General features: G+C 51.0%; 1 protein-coding gene across 3 annotated transcripts in view; it reads right to left on the bottom strand.

Annotated features, from left to right (window-relative positions):
• Nucleotides 1–20,184, bottom strand: part of LOC142579887 (uncharacterized) — a 354,590-nt gene that overhangs the window by 239,308 nt on the left and 95,098 nt on the right. Inside the window, exon 1 of one of the 3 annotated variants that reach the window (XM_075690548.1) lies at nucleotides 511–1,005. The exons of the other annotated variants lie outside the window; for them this stretch is intronic. The gene's annotated coding sequence lies outside the window, so the exon portion shown is untranslated. Of the gene's footprint in view, nucleotides 1–510; nucleotides 1,006–20,184 lie in introns of those variants that run through there. 3 annotated transcript variants of the gene reach the window in all.

The following is a 20,184-nucleotide window of genomic DNA, read 5'->3' as shown; positions in this document are numbered from 1 at the left end:
TTTTTTCTAGGGCTCTTCTTTTTCTTCTAGGTTTCGGTTACCTTCGAAATCTCGACCCTCGATCAAATATAAAACAAGCAATCTCGCGTCTATAATAACTACACACCTTGGTAGTAGAGTCATGCGAGCGGATGCTATAATCGTTATACGAACTATTCTGCTTATGCAAACTTCTGAGGAAAGCGAGCGAACAAGCGGCCGAGACGAAATACCAGCAGCGTTTTTTAAGCAACGCTGCAGGGCTCATTACGTTCCTCCGCATAGGAAAACGTAACGCCGACATAACAGTTTCGCCTTTAAATACAGCTCACTTAGACCGCGCACGACGCACACTTGTGGGAATACACTTCACATGCTGCTAAGATTGGCAAAAAAGGCGCACGAATTGCCATAATCACCTCTCACAAGTCACTACGTTCTTAACAGTTCAATAAAGTGGTAAAAGACTACTCTATCGAGAAGAGAAGGCGTGCGAAAAATCATCACTGCAATTGTTTGCGAGTCACCCACCTGTGGTATGGCGATCGCTCGATCGCGACGTGCTCGTTCTTCTAGAAATCCGTCAGGAATCCGCGTAAGCGGTACAGGCCGACCGGCCGCGCACACCCGCGTGACACCCGTCCACAAACACACACACCAGACGGGGCAACGCGGTCCGTAGCGACATGCAGCACCGATGTCGGCCACCAGGAGACCACCGGTCAGATTCGCCGCCGCCGACTATGTCGCAGTGCCGAACGAAACTCCACTAGAGAACTCCCGGCGAGCCCCACGTCTCGACCGAGCAAACTTCCCGTAGTACCGAGCCAGGCAAAACACAACGATGGGGTGTCCGCAGAGAGAAGCTCGGGGTGCAAGACGCGCGCACGCACTCGACAGGCGCTGGCCGCCGACGACACGACGTTTCGGCTCTCGCGAAACCGTTCTCCTTCCCGTGCGAGCGCTGGCCGAAAAGCGGGACGCGGAGGAGCAGCGGCTGCAGTCCGCCGGCGCGACTATCGTAGAGCGACTGGGATTGGGCGCGCGGCCGCCTTCTCCATCACCTACGCGGCGCCCAGTTTCTTCGTCGCTTTGTTTTTCCTCTCCTCTGCCTTTTTCCCCTTTCGTCAGTCACGCCAGAGTAGCAGCGAACGCTCGGTCACGTGACTAGGTGAGGCTCGACGTCACGCGAAACGTCACCACGGCGGAGAAAGCGGCCGTACGAGAAGGAGTGTGAGTGCTAAGGAAGAGGAGGAAGACTACGGCGCTGAGGACGAAGAATAAGCAGCAAGCGGCGGCGCGCGGGAGGCAGGTTCTCCTTCCTTCGAGCAGCTCTGTCCACCACCATTCGGTCGCCGCACGCCGCCGCCGAAACATGTCGCATGCGGCCGATGGCGACAGCGGCTGCGCTGGACACGTCTGGCCGGCGGCTGGGCGGCTAGCGCGCGTAGGCAGCGGGATCCCTTTAGCGCCTGCAGGGAACAGGGCAGTCTGAAGCAACGCACGCCGTGTGCTCTCTCGGTGTGCCCATACTGACAATCACGGTACTGACGGGGTTTCAACTTGTTTCGAGCTTGTTCCAACGCCCAACAGAACGCTAATTGCTCCAGCCGGAACTCGTCGGCAAACGCATACGGTGCACATTTCTGCAGTATGGCCAGGCAAAGTACGTTAACAAAAAAAAAAAAAAAAAAGGGTGTGCGATGTGCCTTGCTGAAGCCCAACCCTGCTTAGATTGCGATTTTTGTCACTGAGAAGAATTGTTCACAGACTCGAGCTATACTTTGGTCCGCTTGATTCTTCGAGAGTGAAGTTGCGGTGACACAACCCTTGGCTGACCATCCGGAGGAAGCCACGGCGACGCATGTCGGACACACATAGCGAAAATTCAGATACAGCCTGCACATTTCCCGTTGCGCTTATGCGCACCTTTTCACTCGTGACGGCTACATTTGTCTATCTCGAGGTTTTGCCACAATGTGTTGCAGGGATTTCCAGGTACGCTAGTGTGCTTGGCATTGTATGATATGATATAATACATAATATTATAATTGGCTACCCATGCAGAGTAGCCAACCGGAACTACCCCTGGTTAACCTCCCTGCCATTCTTCGGATCCTTTCTCTCTCTCTCTGTCGCTAAGGCGGCGAGTTGCTTCGTTGTTATTGTGAAAGCCACATTATTTGAACACAACCACGATATATATACATACCACTGTACTCGCGCCCTATACGATTATAACCGCGATGTGGACACGAGGTAATAGAGGGCTGCAAATAACTCAGAGCGTGGATGAAAAAAACTTTGTTTTTTCATTCACTTTAATTTCTATTAATTTATCGTTTCTTTATTTCATTTATTAAGCACAATTCCCCTATGTTGTCCTTGGTGTCAGTGTTTGTTGGCTTCTCATGATATGACTAATAAAAATCGGGCCCATCAGTTAACCCCCTTTCATCTCGTTTATATATATATATATATATATATATATATATATATATATATATATATATATATATATATATATATATATATATATATATATATATGTGTGTGTGTGTGTGTGTGCGTGTGTGTTGGCCTATCGGCGTCAAAGTAAAAAAGACATAATACCGAACACAAATATGAAATGAAGCAGGAAGTTTTTGGGGTCTTCTCTGTCTGATTCTTCATAGCGCTTGGCACGGTTGGTAGTGTTGCCTTCGTCAAAGGAAATAACGGGGATATTTAATTTGATTTCATTAATTTACTCTCAAAGGCGCAGCATTACAGAGAGGTGTGGTAGTTACAAAACGAGTGAAACATATATATATATATATATATATATATATATATATATATATATATATATATATATATATATATATATATATATATATATATATATATATATCGGTGTATGTGCACTGCTATTCTGTGTACCCGCCGTGGTTGCTTAGTGGACATATGGTGTTGGCCTGCTAAGCACGAGGTCGCGGGATCGAATCCCGGCCACGGCGGCTACATGTCGATGGGGGCGAGACGCAAAAATATCCGTGTACTTGGATTTAGGCGCACGTTAAAGAACCCCGGGTGGCCAAAATTAATCCGGAGTCCCCCACTACGACGTGCCTCATAATCAGTTCATGGTTTTGGCACGTAAAACGCCACATAATTTTCTTTTTATGCTGTTTGCTGTCTTTCGCACACACCTGCTTCCAACACCCGTCACGGTCCAGGACAAATTAAAACTGTAATACAGGCTAACAACATTCATATCTGTAAGTTGCGGTGATTTCCAGCATCTGTGATCGTCGTTAAAGCCACCTCTATGAGCACGTCGCTAGCACTCAGCAGCCAATAATGCACCTGGCCATGACTGCAGCATAATGCAGAAACACCTGGCTTCGCAGTCTAGGAAGCGTGTCGATGTTCATCTTCTAATTCAGTAACCAACCACCCTCGATTCAAGTAATCCTGATCATTGAACGCGCCTCTTTTTCTTTGAAATTTCTATCTTATATACATATATGCGCATGTGAAATACGGAAGCAACAGACGGTCTAGAGGGACAAGCGATCGTTGTTGTGGTTTGTTAAATGATAATATCCTGAGTAAGAGGCCACTGCAGGGCCGGCTATCCCAATTGTTAAGTAATATCCACTGAATAAATATAGAAAAAAGAAGAAAAGGTGAAGGAAATGGAAAGAAAGGTGGAAAGGAAGAATTGCAGAGGAAATCACCACCGCATAACTCATGCATAGCTTGCGATTGTAATACCTAGTCGGGGCACGACGAAACGCGCGGAAGCTCAGTCAGAGCACGCGTCACAACAATCACTTATAAAAAAAACATAAATAAAAGAGAGAGAGAGAAACATTCTACGCGGCAAATAATAAAGCACTTTCGCTACGCATAGTATAGGTAAGACGCTGCATTGACGGCGAACGAGATAACAATCAGCCTTCGGCTGGCTGCCATAGTTGGCTCACCCACCGACGCTGGCAGCACGCTTCCCCGCTAACTATCGATTCCTCGCCCATCATCCGCAAGCGAGAGGCCAGATTAGTAGCGACGATTCTACGTCCTTTCTCGCACTCACAGGCGCACGCAGTCCGTGCAGCGTCCGATCTCGCGCGTTGTTGCCCGTTGCGAGATGCCGCGCCGGCCGACCAGCGGAGGTGGGGGTCATGCGGCGAAGCTAACCGGAACGAAGCCGGCCTGATTTACGCCGCGCTTTGTCTTCGCCGTCCGAACGGGCGCCTCGTGGGAAAACCGGCGCTGCAGGGACGGACATCGCGGGAAATAAAGGCAGCCACGGCTCCGATGACGCGGTTAGCGCCGCCGCCGCTCCTCGGTGCGCGAGCGGCATGGCACCGCACTGCTCCGCGGCTGACTGGCCATCACGCGGAACGAACGCCGCAGGCGCTGGACCCCCCCTTCCAAACTCGGAGAAACTTTCACGCTCTTTTACGCACGAGCAGTGCAAAGAGGAGCGTTGCGGGAGAAAACACCTGCCTCGTATTTATTTATTTATTTATTTTTGTGAGAATTATGAAACCGCACTGTGACTAGTGTTTCTGGTGTGTTCGTAGGCGTGTTTTTAAATCGGAAGCAGTGTGCAGCAAAAGAATAACGAAGGAATCACAGCGACAAACCACAGTGACGAAGTAACGTCTTTTGAGGGCCTTTAATGTCACTCTTTTAATCTTGACGATTTTCGGTGGCTTGCGATACATTTCCGTGTGGCAGACGTGAAAAGGAGCAGACGGCAGGAACAGTTGCTGCTAACAACTCCTTGTTTAGTCGAGTCGATAAAGGAAGCCATGTGGGTCTGCCGCTCGTATTCTAGGTTAACGTTCCCGTTCATACGGCCACAAAACATGAAAACGGTCAGAAACACACGATGGAAAACTGTACGCGTGGTGCCAGGTTGGATGGCAAACGGGTGCACCCAAGGTATACAACACCATAAATCGCAATTGCAGGTGGATGCCGACTATACGAGCACGTGCGGTGCCACTCAAGGGTTTCTGTCTTCGCGCCAGTCATGTCTCATCTCTGTCAGTTTTTGTCTTTTGTGTGTGCGTGTGTGTGCGCGCACGCGCGCGCGTGTGTGTGCGTGTGTGTGTGTGCGTGCGTGCGTGTGTGTGTGCGTGTGTGCGTGTGTGCGTGTGTGTGTGTGTGTGTGTGTGTGTGTGTGTGTGTGTGTGTGTGTGTGTGTGTGTGTGTGTGTGTGTGTGTGTGTGTGTGTGTGTGTGTGTGTGTGTGTGTGTGTGTGTGTGTGTGTGTGTGTGTGTGTGTGTGTGTGTGTGTGTGTGTGCTATATACGCGAATGCTACTTATCGCGACAAAAGCACACCAGTTGCTAAAGTAAGATGACATGGAGCCGTATTTTTTGATGATCGACTGTTCCTTATTATTATACAGTAACGCCCCAACACAATGATTTGCAACGAACTATACTTATTAGACAATTCGATTTAGTTTTCATATACAGTGAACTTGTTGCTCTTCTTTATACGAATCTTTCCCTCCAATCACTGGGCACAAGCAGAACGTCAACTCTGGAGTCTGCACAAGTTCGACACCGAAATCAAGTTTCACATGCCACTTAAGCTCAAAAGCTGCGACACAAGTCTGGTGCACAGAATGCTACTTGACGTGGCGTTCACACCGCGCTACGCACGCGACATCGGTCGTAGGAGCAGCCCAAATTACGACCAGTCCCACGTAGCAGAGACACTATAACGCTCATATACTGCGTCTGCCGAGCAGGCACAATCGAGCGACGCACTTTAGCCTTCTGTACGGCGACCATGGATCAATGCAAGACCATTCTCGGGGGACTTTATTATGGCTCCTCGACCTCAGCCGAGACAAGCTATGCACTAACGATACGGGTCGTAGTGTGCGTCTTTCTTGCACGTCAGAGGACTGTACTCAAAATTGTGATTCAAATATGATGCCATGTTAACCAACATTCATCGCACCAACATAGCCGTCATGATCATCATCACACAGCTCTCTTTACTTCCCTTTTTTCCTTTTCCCCAGCACAGAGTTAGGGTTAGGGATACCGGATTGTGCAACAAATTGTCGCTGCGTACTGTGTGGCGTTGCATATTGTTACGGTGCATTCGGTCGAGATCTTGCGCTCAAGAGAGACGAAGAGGAAGGGGTAGACTGTCTACTGGAAGTGCGGCCTTTCTACCACCCGGCGTGATTACCACTAACTTTTGCCCACGTAAATAATTATACATGCATTTGTGAATCGGGCTTCCTCTTCGTAACATTCGGTGGAAGTGCTCGTTAAGAGGACACAGAACGGGGCTTCGCAGTGGTCCCCGCTTCTGTTCTTCACCGATGTCTCAGGAGACGGTGTCTGGTTCGGCAACGCCTGCGTCGACTGCGTCGACTGTCGTACTCACGCATCCGCGTGATCCAGGAACCCTCTGCTGCACCGATGGCACCGACGGGTACGTCTGGCTGGAGATGTACGAGTGGGTGAGCAGCCACGCAAAATGGGATCCCGCAGTGATGCTGACGAACATAATTTTTTTTTACTTGGCGAGAACAGCGCGTGTGTGGTTTCGAAACAACGAAGAACTTCGTGGCTGGGAGACCTGCAAGCAGAAGCTGCGAGATCTCTCCGGAAAACCACTGGGTCGGAAGGTCGTCGCCAGAAAGAGTTGGCATCACGAGTTCAGACGTCCACCGAAGGCTACGTCGCCAATATACAAGACGTGCTGGCACTCTGCCGCAAAGCCGACGATAAAATGCCGCAGTCTGACAAAGTCAGGCATGTCTTAAAAGGTATCGCTGATGAGGCACCTTCAATTTACTGATTTGTAAGAACTGTACTTCAGTCAATGGCATTATCACGGAGTGCAAATGTTTTGAGCATGTGAAAAGCCGCCGTATCTACCAGCCATTTGCACGGCTTCCCAATATACAGCTGCAACATCGTCTTGTGAAGACCGACAGGACTCCCTTTCGCGGCAGCAGCAGCCTTCAGAGCAGCTGACGAAGATTATGCGCCCTGAGCTGGAAGCCATGCGTACCTCGGCTCTGTCCCTACCTGTCAACGATACATGCGCCCCTATGTTTCCCCTTGTTCAGGCTATTGTGCGCCAAGAATTCGCCAATGTAGGCTTGCAGTCACTTTGCGCCGTGGCTAGTTCCCGGACAACCAAACAACCTTCGCTCGTGCATACTCAAAATCAATGGATCCCTCGGGGTTCTCGCAACATGGCAGAGTGGCGAACACCGGATGACCGACCTATGTGGCAGCGTTGGTCGCAACCGCTGGTGCTCGATTCTGTTCTCGAACAGCCCTCGTTTAGACGGCAGTTTTAGCAATATTCTACATTGCCCTATTCTGGCGAACTATAAACCTCGCCGCTCCCATTTATAGCGCGGTGTTTAATAATAGGTTCGATAGCGTTGTGCAACATCGCCGCGTTCTTGACGAGTTGGACAGTCAAACATCAAATTATTCAGCGACACTCGGTTTTCTTTTTCTTATCTAATAAGAGGTAAGAAGTAATAAGAATAAGAAGTCCTGCTGCGGCAGTCCAAAACGCACTCGGCGGCTTCTGAATTCCTTATTAAATATAAACCCTTGGCGCGTATAATAAAAATAATAGAAATCAAATGTAACGAGAGCTATGAGCTGCGGCTTGGCGTGATCAGGGTATTACACGCACAGCACGCTAGGAGGCGATGCAGAGACATTCGAAGTTCACAGATTCATAACGCTCCGCTGAACCACTGCACGTGCAATGGTTCTACATGGCATCCGAGATTGCGACGCCCTGCCGTCTGCATAGCGCGGGACGCGACGCGTCGCGGAGGCCACGGTTTCGGCGTATCGCGCCGTCGTGACCACCTGCTGTCAGGAAATCGGGGTGCGGGGACACCTTGTTTAAGTGCTGTAATGGTCTTCCTGGTCGTCGTTGCACACGATGCCGCTGACATACGCGCTCTTTCGTCAGTCGCTCCTTCAGATACGCGTTTAACGAACTTGCGCTAGCAAGGCGCAGATACTACGCGCCTTAGTTGAAGCATGCCTGCCATGGCGTAGTATTGCGGCACCATTTAGCATGTACTTGGCTAATGACGGCAATTGATATGCTACTTCGAGATCTCAGTCAATTTTCTCAGCCCGTTTCGCATTTTTTTTTCTACGTGATTATCAATATGATTACACGAGACACTTATGTTACTACGACACGAACCCGTAAATACAAAGTATGAAATGATCTCCAGTAAAATTTTACTGCGCCTACGCATCTTTGAGGCATATATAAATGACCATAATAAATGATACCTTTATTATAGGGATTATAGCAATCTTACTATAAACAACAGTTGCGGCTTTTGTGTCAGCTCTCCAGCACAGCGGGGATGTTCCAGACCAGGAGAGCATCCACGAACTGTTCGACGACTAATGCGAATGCGTGTGTATGTGTGTGTGTGTGTGTATCTCTTTTCTTTTTTTGCTTTGCTTCACTGCATTGCACTGCCTTGGAACAAAGTCAGCAGAATTTGGGGATGGGATAAACGATCACGCAGCAGAGAACTGTTTATTGCTCGAACGTGGAAGCCACATGTGCGACTATCATCCCCGTATTTTAGAATGTTCCTTCGCTCAACATTACACCTCCACTCAAGAAAGCAGATAACAACGACACCCCTCGATAGAAGTGATCATTGGGCTTAATGATCATCTGTAGCAGTTCTTGTTAAAATGTAACGTTTTCATCAGTCGAGGGGCTGCGCCGTGCTCAACTCGGTGGAGTGGAGGAAGAGCTAGGAGACGAGGATCATTTGACAATATGGAGGTAAGTAATGAACGGGCCACGAGGAAAAGTGATCGCGTCAGTGACTTCACGGCGACAGCTATTTCCGATTTGAGTCTCGAAGCAAAAAAAAAAAAAAAGTTTATAGGCAATAAATTGTGCGTGGAGCGGACAAATAAACAAAAACAAACAAGGAAGCTCAGCCGTTGCCTTAACGACCGTAATGGCAAATTTTCTGTAATGCTCAGAGAACGGGACGTTCTGTCGGAGAGCAAGCAAATCGAGGTTACTCGACGGTGTGACAGTGTGGGTAAGTACACTGACAGAAAGCTTTTCTTAACCAGCGCCGTATAACGTGTAACGGGAAAATGAGAGTGCGTATAACAACAGCGACATGAAAGTTTAGCGTCATCAAAGCCAATACAAGGCTCGCACTGTTATTTTACAGAAACGCCGTGGGCCTCCACTCAATGTTGTGCAACCCTGCAACGGGAAAGAATTTAGCAGTCGTAGAGTCACTGAGAAACAAAGACAGAAAGAGAATATGAACGAGCCCACACATACGGCTCTGCGAGAAAAGGCCAAACTCGTTTTATGCTGCGTTAGTCGTACGTTACGTCACGCTCGCCAACACAACACATTACACATGCGCATACAAGTACGATAACTCTCTCTTTCTTTTTTTCTAATACGCTAAGCCATACGGGCATATTCAGTGGAAAATGGTGGCTGGACGTCATCATAATTGTGCATGCTTTCGTTTTGCCGCGAAATTGAAAATAAGTTTTACTTTCCGGTTTTCGTTCTTTTACTTTGAAATCTTACAACTCACCCAAAGAAAAAAAAAAGAAAACAAGCAGAACTTTTCGTTCTCATATTTTGATGCGAGAGCATCACATGGCCCATGTTGAGAGAAAAAGACCGGCTACTGTAGCAGCGAAACAGCCCCTAAATTCCCTTTGGATGCGATGCTTCGTCACGTGCACGCCTCGACGGAACAGATCAGTACAGAACAGAACACTGGCGCGCCAGGTGTTGCGTGAGGAGGAAAGACATTGCCGCGAAGTGACGTCACCCTCACTCTCGCTCTCGGAAGCCTGGGCTCTCGCCTGCGTTCGAACTTCGCATCGGTAATCGCTCTAAAGAAATGAATGTATAAAAAAAATCACCGACGATTACGATGCTCCGTAATGCGAAATTTGAGCACAGTTCTATACGTGTTTTCATTTCGCGATATATTGGCTGGCGCGGACAATCGGTCTCGTGCGGCACGTTCCAAACGGTGCGAAGTGTGGCGCATCTGCCTGGCTAATCGGGAGATCGCGAGAGGCAGCGCGTGGGTGACGTATGGGTGCGATTCACAGCATCCGCCGCAGACAGACCTCCGCTCATGCAGCAATGTTTTTTCATACAGACGACGCGCAATACTCTGGCGCCATATCGTAGGCATCGTCTCCGCACAGCCCGTTGTTGCGTTTCGCCTGCGACACGTGGTTTTGCCGGCGCGACGGCGGCGGGGCGGCGGACATTTTGGCCCGATCGTCGTCACCGCAACACTCATCGCCAGGTGTTTCCAGGCGCGTCTGCGGCGATGCGACCGCCTAGGGATTTCGTTCCAGTCATTGTGCCCGAAACAGGCGATGCCAAAGCAGGGATCTCATTCCAGTTATTGGGCCCGAAACAGGCGATGCCAAAGCAGGGATCTCGTTCCAGTCATTGTGCCCGAAACAGGCGATGCCAAAGCAGGGACCATCTTCTCGTTACAGTCATTGTGTCCGACCGGCAGCGCCACGACAGTGTGCTGCGCAGCGCCACGACAGTGTGCTGCGCAGCGCCACGACCAGGTGCTACGAGATCGTGCGCAGCGCCACGACATGGTGCTACGGCGTCGCTACGACAGTGTGCGTCACCATTAGCCCATTGTACATTCACGTGCTCGTCTTTTGAGGGGTTCCTTCTTGCCCTCAACTGCGAGAGTATAAAAACAGCTGCCCCCGGACGCCAGAGGAGGGCTCCGATTTCTTCCGTTGAGTGAAGTGCTCTCCCGTCTCTCTACTTCGGTCAAACCTGACCGTCAACTCTTTGCGATGTTAAAATAAACAAGTTGTTTCGTTGTTACCTGTCGACTCATGCTTTGCCGGGACCTTCGGATGCTTGCAGTTGTACCCCAGGCCGCCAGGCCAACGCTACCCTTGGGGCTTGCGACCCAGGTACAACCACGGGCGTCAGCGCCGAGTTCCCATCCGATCGCTCCAGTGTCGCGATCCCAAACATCTGGTGGCAGCGGTGGGATCGCCTACGACTTCAAACATCTGGTTGCCAGCGGTGAGATCGCCTACGACTTCAAACAACGGTCTGCCAGCGGCGAGATCGCGTCAACGGAGGCCAGCAGCAAAGAGATGCAGTTGACTGTATGCTGAGCAGCTCAACGTCGATCCGGGAGCAGTGCAACGAGCCCTGTGTGACGACTGGTTGCCTGCAGCGGAACGACTGCGCGGAATTCCTGCCTGCGAGGTTTGGTGAGTGCGGGACTTTCTTCTACTGAGCTTTGCCAGGCTTTTTGTTAGTGTCAGAAACAGAGCTGGTAATTGTGGTTGTCGTTACTGCCGGGTTAGTTTGCGGCAAGACAATAGTAAGCAGTAGAAAAAGCAGCATTCAGAGCAGCCATGGATTTGAAGTCGTTGCGCAAACCGAAATTGTTGGAGCTTGCAAGAGAGTTAGGTCTGGATGTCTCAGACAAACTAAGAAAACCGGAACTGATAACGGCTATTCTTGAGTTAGAGGCTGAGGATGACGAGCTGTCGGAATGCCTTGAGACTATTGAGGAGAGGTCAAAAAGACAGGAGCGCGAACTTAAAGAGCAGAAAGAAAAAGAAGAGCGCGAACACGCTTTGGAAATGAAGCGTCTCGAGGTAGAGATGGAACGCGCTCGTAATGGAAGTCAGGCACACGGTGCAGGAGAACGCGTATTGTTCAAAATGACTGACCTGATGCGGCCGTTTAAGCTTGGAGAGGACATTGGTTTGTTCCTGGTTAACTTTGAGCGAACGTGCGAGAAGCAGGGGTTCTCTCGGGAAACGTGGCCACAGCGCTTGCTCACTTTGTTACCCGGCGAGGCGGCCGACGTAGTCGCTCGCTTGGATAGAGAGGAAGCAGAGGATTTCGACAAAGTAAAATCGAGTCTGCTAAAAAAGTACCGGCTGTCTGCGGAAGCGTTCCGTCGGAAGTTTCGGGAAAATGAGAAAGGCAAAAGTGAGTCATATACAGAGTTTGCGTATAGGCTTATGTCGAACATGCAGGAGTGGCTCAAAGAAGAGAAAGCGTTTGGTGACCACGATAAAGTTCTGCAGTGTTTCGGGCTAGAACAGTTTTATAGTCGGTTACCGGAGAACGTGCGATACTGGGTCTTGGATAGGCCAGACGTGAGTACGGTGGCTAGAGCCGCTGAGCTAGCCGAGGAGTTTGTGACGCGTCGAGCTCGCGGAGCTAAGGACGGTCAAAAGGGTGAATTTGGCTCGAAGTTTGAGAGGCCGAAGTTCACGCCCATGAGATTAAAGGGGGACACGCGTAGTGCGGATGCGAGTGAAAGCAGTCCGACCAGACGTAAAGAGACGGCGGCAGCCAAACGCAGAAAGCGGTTCGAGATGAGGCGAGCGGGCGTTTGTTATACGTGCCAGAAGCCGGGTCACTTTTCGGCGCAGTGTCCGGAAACAACACCAAAAGTTGTGTTTTTTTCAATAGGCAGCACTGACGAGAACATGAAGCTTCTCGAGCCTTACATGCGAGACCTCCTCGTGAACGGGAAAGAGTGCCGAGTGCTTCGCGATTCCGCAGCTACGATGGATGTAGTTCACCCGTCTTACGTAGAACCCCATATGTTCACGGGCGAGTGCGCGTGGATCAAGCAAGCCGTGGAAGCTCATAGCGTGTGTCTGCCAGTAGCAAAGGTGCTTATTGAAGGACCTTTCGGAGCGCTTGAGACAGAGGCGGCAGTGTCATCTATGCTGCCACCCCAGTACCCGTACCTATTTTCAAACAGGTCCGATCACCTCCTGCGCGAGAAGGGGCTTTTGTTTGGTGAAGCTAGTGTTCAGGCCTTAACCAGATCGAAGGTTCGGGAGCTCGCTGCAAAGGCGGTAGTTGCGGGGCCGACGTTATCAAACAACGAAAAAGGGTCAGAGGCGCAGCAAGCTGATATTCAGAGCACGCCCGAACAGAATAGAATTGAGTCTGTAGCGTTGAAGGCGCCAGATACTGGAGAGGAAAATCCCGACGCGGGAAAGTTAGAAGAGCTATCTACTGATTTGCTCATCGCGCCTACGTCAGACGGACTTGATAGGTTGCTAAAAGTCAGCCGGACGGCTTTGATAGCCGAGCAAAAAAAGGATGGCAGCCTGGAAAACGTGCGCTGCAATGTCAAAGAAGGTATCGCCAGGAAAACTGCGCGTTTTGTGGAAAGAGGTGGAGTCCTGTACCGGAAGTATCTAGACCGCCGAGGAGTGGAGTTCGATCAGCTGGTCGTGCCTCAATGCTATCGTCAGGATCTGTTGCGCTTGTCACATGGGGGTTCGTGGTCCGGACACCTAGGAGTTAAGAAAACTAAGGACCGTCTCTTGCAAGAGTACTATTGGCCAGGGTGTTTTCGGGACGCAGACCATTTCGTGAGGACATGTGACACTTGTCAGCGGGTGGGCAAACCAGGGGACAAATCGAGGGCGCCGTTGAAATTGGTACCTATCATTACGGAGCCTTTTAGACGGCTCGTTATTGATACAGTGGGACCTCTGCCGGTAACAGCCACGGGGTACAGACACATTTTGACTGTGATCTGCCCAGCGACAAAGTTCCCTGAAGCAGTGCCGCTTAAAGAACTCAGCTCAGTTGAGATAGTTAATGCACTACTGTCCATATTTGCGCGAGTTGGTTTTCCTGCAGAAATTCAATCAGATCAGGGCACAGTGTTTACTAGCGCTTTGACGACAACTTTTCTCGAAAGGTGTGGGGTAAAGCTGCTACACAGCTCAGTGTACCACCCACAGTCGAATTCCGTTGAGAAGCTCCACTCCGTCATGAAGCGCGTGTTGAGAGCGTTGTGTTTTGAACATCGAACTGACTGGGAGCTGTGTCTGCCTGGGGTGATGTTTGCTTTAAGGACCGCGCCGCATGCGGCTACGGGGTTTTCGCCAGCTGAACTGGTGTACGGTCGCTCGCTTCGATCTCCGCTTCGCATGCTTCGAGAATCATGGGAAGGTAGGGGCGACGACCCAGTCGTGGTGGAGTACGTGCTTAAGCTCCTCGAACGCTTAAGAAGGGCACAGGAGTTGTCAGGTGAAGCAATGACAAAGGCCCAGCAGAGGGCCAAGGTTTATTATGATCGGACAGCCAGGGCCCGTCGTTTTGAGGTTGGCGATGAGGTCATGATATTGCGCACATCGCTAAACAACAAACTAGACGTGCAGTGGGAGGGCCCAGCGCGAATTGTTCAGAAACTGTCGGACGTTAACTACGTGGTAAGTCTGCCAGGAAAGCGGAAAGCACAGCAAGTTTACCACTGTAATCTGCTCAAACCTTATAGACAAAGGGAAGCAGTGGTGTGCATGATGGTAAACGTTCCTGAAGAGCTTCCGGTCGAGCTTCCGGGACTAGGCTCAGTGACGAACAGGGAAGACACCGGTCAAGTCATTAGTGACCTTATCAGTAAAGCACCGCTGTCGCCTGAGCAGAAAACCGAACTACACCAGCTATTACAAGAGTTTCAAGGTCTGTTCTCTGAGAGGCCTGGTAGGACTTCTGTACTTACTCATGATATAGAACTTACCTCCACAGAGCCAGTACGATCCAAGGCGTATCGGGTGTCACCCCGCCAGAGCGATATTATGGAGGCTGAGGTAAAGAAAATGCTACAGCTCGGTGTTATTGAGGCAGGTGAGAGTGATTATACCTCCCCTTTGATTTTAGTTGAGGTACCGGGCAAGGAACCTCGTCCTTGCGTCGACTACCGCAGGCTTAATTCCATCACTAAGGATCAAATTTATCCGATCCCTAACATCGAGGAGCGCCTTGAGAAAGTTAGTAGCGCTCAGTTTATTTCCACCCTAGATCTTGTCAGGGGTTATTGGCAGGTTCCACTTACAGAAGAGGCTAGTAGGTATGCGGCGTTCATTTCACCAATGGGAACATTCCGTCCTAAAGTGTTGAGTTTTGGTTTGAAGAACGCGCCATACTGTTTTTCAAGTCTCATGGATAAAGTGTTGCGGGGACAGCAAGAATTCGCTTTACCGTATCTAGACGACGTAGCGATATTCTCCGCATCCTGGTCGGAGCATATGACACACTTGCGGGCAGTGCTAACCCGCCTGCGCGAAGCAGGCTTGACAGTAAAGGCTCCTAAGTGCCAGTTAGCACAGGCCGAGGTTGTCTACCTCGGTCACGTGATTGGTCAGGGTCGTCGCCGCCCCTCTGAAATAAAAGTGGCCGCTGTGCGAGACTTTCCGCAACCGCGCACAAAGACCGATATTCGGTCGTTCTTAGGTGTCGCCGGCTACTATCAGAGGTACATCCCTAGGTACTCTGATATCGCGGCTCCCCTGACGGATGCTCTAAGAAAGACAGAGCCTCAAACAGTCGTCTGGGACGAGACAAAGGAAAGAGCTTTTAGCGCCCTAAAGAGTGCCCTAACAAGCCAGCCTGTGCTACGATCGCCAGACTATACAAAAGGGTTCATTGTTCAGTGCGATGCTAGTGAGCGAGGCATGGGCGTTGTACTGTGCCAACGGGAAAATGGAGAAGTAGAACACCCCGTCCTGTATGCTAGTCGTAAGCTGACCAGTCGTGAGCAGGCGTATAGCGCCACCGAGAAAGAGTGTGCATGTCTCGTGTGGGCCGTTCAGAAATTGTCATGCTATCTAGCCGGCTCGAGGTTTATCATTGAGACGGATCACTGCCCTCTCCAATGGCTGCAGACCATCTCTCCCAAAAATGGCCGCCTCCTGCGCTGGAGCCTCGCTTTACAACAATATTCCTTTGAGGTGCGTTACAAAAAGGGGAGTCTCAACGGTAACGCCGATGGCTTAAGTCGAAGCCCCTAACGTAGGAATCAGCCTCAAAATTGTTTGTTACTGATGTTTTTCTTCCTGAGGCAGGATTTTTTTTAACATATTGCTTTTGTTTAGTGTTTCAAAGTGATGATATGCTTTCTAGTGCAATTTTTCAATTTGTGGACGCGTTCTGAGTGATGCTAGACTACTGTAAGGAACTAGGCAGTGGTATAAAAAGGGGAAAGAGCCTGGCAGGGCTTAGTGAGGGTTGTGCCGTGCTTGCTGACTGAGCGGTTGAGTTTTCAGCGTAGTTCTAACGCTTGCCGGGAACGAGAACAAAAATGTGAACTCTCCCGAAGTCACTTTGCAGTGTCCCGTGCGAACCTGAACGAGAGAACGAGGCCTTCTCTGTGCGCTGCGCTCAAGAAACGTCAAGGGACGCCCGACTTCGGTTATGAGCATCATCGAGCGACATCCCTCCGGACAGCGGATGCAGTCCCCTGTCCATCGGGATCTCCTTTCCCCGGCGGGGCGGTCTGTTGCGTTTCGCCTGCGACACGTGGTTTTGCCGGCGCGACGGCGGCGGGGCGGCGGACATTTTGGCCCGATCGTCGTCACCGCAACACTCATCGCCAGGTGTTTCCAGGCGCGTCTGCGGCGATGCGACCGCCTAGGGATTTCGTTCCAGTCATTGTGCCCGAAACAGGCGATGCCAAAGCAGGGATCTCATTCCAGTTATTGGGCCCGAAACAGGCGATGCCAAAGCAGGGATCTCGTTCCAGTCATTGTGCCCGAAACAGGCGATGCCAAAGCAGGGACCATCTTCTCGTTACAGTCATTGTGTCCGACCGGCAGCGCCACGACAGTGTGCTGCGCAGCGCCACGACAGTGTGCTGCGCAGCGCCACGACCAGGTGCTACGAGATCGTGCGCAGCGCCACGACATGGTGCTACGGCGTCGCTACGACAGTGTGCGTCACCATTAGCCCATTGTACATTCACGTGCTCGTCTTTTGAGGGGTTCCTTCTTGCCCTCAACTGCGAGAGTATAAAAACAGCTGCCCCCGGACGCCAGAGGAGGGCTCCGATTTCTTCCGTTGAGTGAAGTGCTCTCCCGTCTCTCTACTTCGGTCAAACCTGACCGTCAACTCTTTGCGATGTTAAAATAAACAAGTTGTTTCGTTGTTACCTGTCGACTCATGCTTTGCCGGGACCTTCGGATGCTTGCAGTTGTACCCCAGGCCGCCAGGCCAACGCTACCCTTGGGGCTTGCGACCCAGGTACAACCACGGGCGTCAGCGCCGAGTTCCCATCCGATCGCTCCAGTGTCGCGATCCCAAACACCGTCTTGCACGGCACTACGCTTTTCTTATCACGCTTTCGTTCCACCAATGACGAGAGCGACCCTTCGTCGCGGGGAATTAGTGCCACCAGTGTCAGCGGCGACGGCACCCAATTAAGGGAGCGTCACATCGAGCATTACTCGTAGCCGCTCGCCGTCACCCATTGCAGGAGCAGTGATCCCCGTCACACGCGCTGCTACCGCGGACTGACCTCAGCAGCAGGCGCCGGGGACGAACATAGCGCTCCCCACCTCACGGCACCGTGCCTTCCCCCCCCCCCCCTCGGAAGCGCAGATGAACTGCGGATGCCGTGGCCGCCGGCAACTCAGCGCATGCGCAGGCTGTCTGCCCTCCGCTCCTCTTACGCTTTCCGCCTCATGGTTCCGCTGCATCCTCCTCCTGCGCTTTCCTCCTCCTGCATTCACTATCGCCTTTCTTTCATGTACCGCTGCGCTCCACGTTCGCTTTCATTCTTCGCGGTGCTGGTTCGCTCGGATGCGCCGACGCTAGCCGCAGGAACGGGTTATTAAGGGCTGCGCTCTAAAACAGCAGCTATTCGACAGGAAAACGTTGGCGGTAGTGAACGAGTTTCAAGCCTACGACCCCACGCTCAGAAGCCGAGTGTCCATCCATTGGGCTAAACCAGCGCCTGCTAGATGCAGCACTGTCTTCTTGAACGTCGCTCAGCGGCGTTCAAAAAGACATTAATGCTTTCGCATTCACAACTAATAAGGAGTGCTTAGGCGTCCTCGGATCTTTTCCTCTCGTCACTCGGCCATTATTCTGTAACCGCGCGGAGCCTGCTTTTAGCCACGTAACGAATTCATGCGTGAACGTAAAGAGAGAGACAGAGGCAACCGCGGAACTCGACAACTATACGACGACAGGCTCTGCGCTCGCCGCAGTGCGGTTAACGCTGCCGGCCGTCACACTACACCCTCGGGGACATCAAGTCTCGCAGCCGCATGCGCGTGCGACGACCCCTTCCGGGGCCGACGACGCCCGCGCGGCGTGTTATTCGCACCGGCGTTCCACCTTCCCTCCCAGCGTCCGGCAAATGTGGCGCGCGTAAGATGCGACGACCAAAACTAACCAAGCGCCGAGACGGCGAGGCATCCTGTTTCAGCACGGTTATGGTTCTCCCCCGAGCTGCGGCGCGAAATGCATTGCTCGCCGCCTAGGACGGCCAGCAGCGTGCGCGCGTAGGCAACGCGTGGGGCCTTTCTGTCTGGCATATTCCGCCATCTTTCGTCTTTGCAGCCGTGCGCGGCATTCGGGAGACAGGCGTCCCACGTTGCAGGTGAGAGGTGGACGGCGCCTTTCGTTTTTGGGCTTGTTTCACTTCCTCTCGAGTTGGGCGCGCTGCAAAGGTGCGTTCGGTTTCGTCAGGTGTAGCGCAGAGACTCGGAGAGTTCCGTCTCCATTTCGTTTCCCACCATTCTCTCTAGCTCGCTCGCTCGCGCGCGGTGCATGTATATATACCGACGCCGTGACCTCCGCTACCTTGTGCCTGCCAGCCTCGCAGAGCACGGCACCGCATGCGATGCTTGCGCAGACGCGCAGTACTGCAATTAGCGGTCACGACTTCGTGTCTCTCGTGCCTCTACTGGCCGTTTCCTCGTTTCACTTTCGGCGGTGCCCCGGTGCGCGGCAGGAACACCGCACGAGCCGCCGACGCTGCTCGCTTCCTCTGCCGGAAGGCCTCTCTGTGTTCTTGCGGGGGCCAGACCTTGTCACTGCGGCGGTATTCCGCATCCGCGCAGGAAAGTGCTCGTTTTGCGCCTCCTGGGGGCCATCAATCAGGGTGCTCCGTTTCCTCGTTTCCTTCGCGGTGTCTGTGTCTCCGCGTGTTTTACGAACAAGAAGAGAAAAAAAGAAAGCAAGAACATCGGAAGCTTGAGTAGCAGACGTCACTCGAAAGGGTGCATGTCTGACTCGTTTACCGAATCACTCGGCATCCCTTCCTATCGGCTTATAATAATTTGCGGGCTGTCACCTTGAGTTTTAAGTTCGTTGAGTTCTCTAGGTTTCACTTCGCGCTTTCTGAAAGGCTCAGAGATTATTGAGGTTGTTTGATTCTTATACGCATTTCACAAGTACGTAACGTTGGCGCACCAATATACAATGTGCCGACGACCTTTGCCAGCGCACGTGTGTCCAATTGCTCTGCGCACCTGTGAGTGTACATATATTTATTTTTATTTTATTTATCACATACTGCGGACCGAATACGGTCCAAGCCGGAGAGGCAGAATACAAAAAAGGACAAAAATATTTGAGATTGAAGAAAAGCCCGCATATTGACAAAAAGACACTAACAATCGATGATGCATGCTTATACAAAACTGGACGAGAAAACGCATAAGAAAAAGCCATAAAAGAGGACAAGCAACGCGCAACGTTAACATAGCACACCACAGGCAATGCAAACTGACGGTCCAAACCACTCATCAGGGGCAAAGTGGAGAGAACCATGTAGCAGTACATTCCAATCTGTGATTGTTCAGGGAAAAACGAATAATTATAAATATTTGTACAAGCAAAAATAGGTTCAATAAAGTGTTGATGCCTATGACGAGATTTTTCAAATGATTGTTTAGTCATGTATTTTTGGGGATCAATGCCTAGTTCCGAAAAATATAAGCGGCTAAGAAACTTAATTCTAGCAATTCTTCTGCGTTCTTTTAAGCATTCCAGCTTTGCTTCCTGCAACATAGCAGACGGAGAGTGCTAGCGTTTATAGCGGTTATATATAAAACGAGCCGCTAATCTTTGAATTTTTTCTATATCTACCGTTGTGTGAGGGTTCCACACAATACTTGCGTACTCTAGAGAAGGTCTTAGTATGACTTTGCACGCCTTGTTTCTTAGTTCGTTTGATGATCTTCCTAATTTGTGTTTTAGGAAGCTTAATTTCTTACCAGCTGAAGAGCACATGTTATCAATGTGCGCAGTCCATTACAGCTTGGACGTAATCGTAATTCCTAAATACTTATATTCCTCTACTTGTTCGACCATGTTACCGTTTATGTTATACGAAAAC

The sequence above is a fragment of the Dermacentor variabilis genome, chromosome 4 (assembly GCF_050947875.1).
Source record: "Dermacentor variabilis isolate Ectoservices chromosome 4, ASM5094787v1, whole genome shotgun sequence".
Taxonomy (NCBI): Eukaryota; Metazoa; Arthropoda; class Arachnida; order Ixodida; family Ixodidae; genus Dermacentor; species Dermacentor variabilis.
This window is presented reverse-complemented; position numbering and strand designations above follow the sequence as displayed.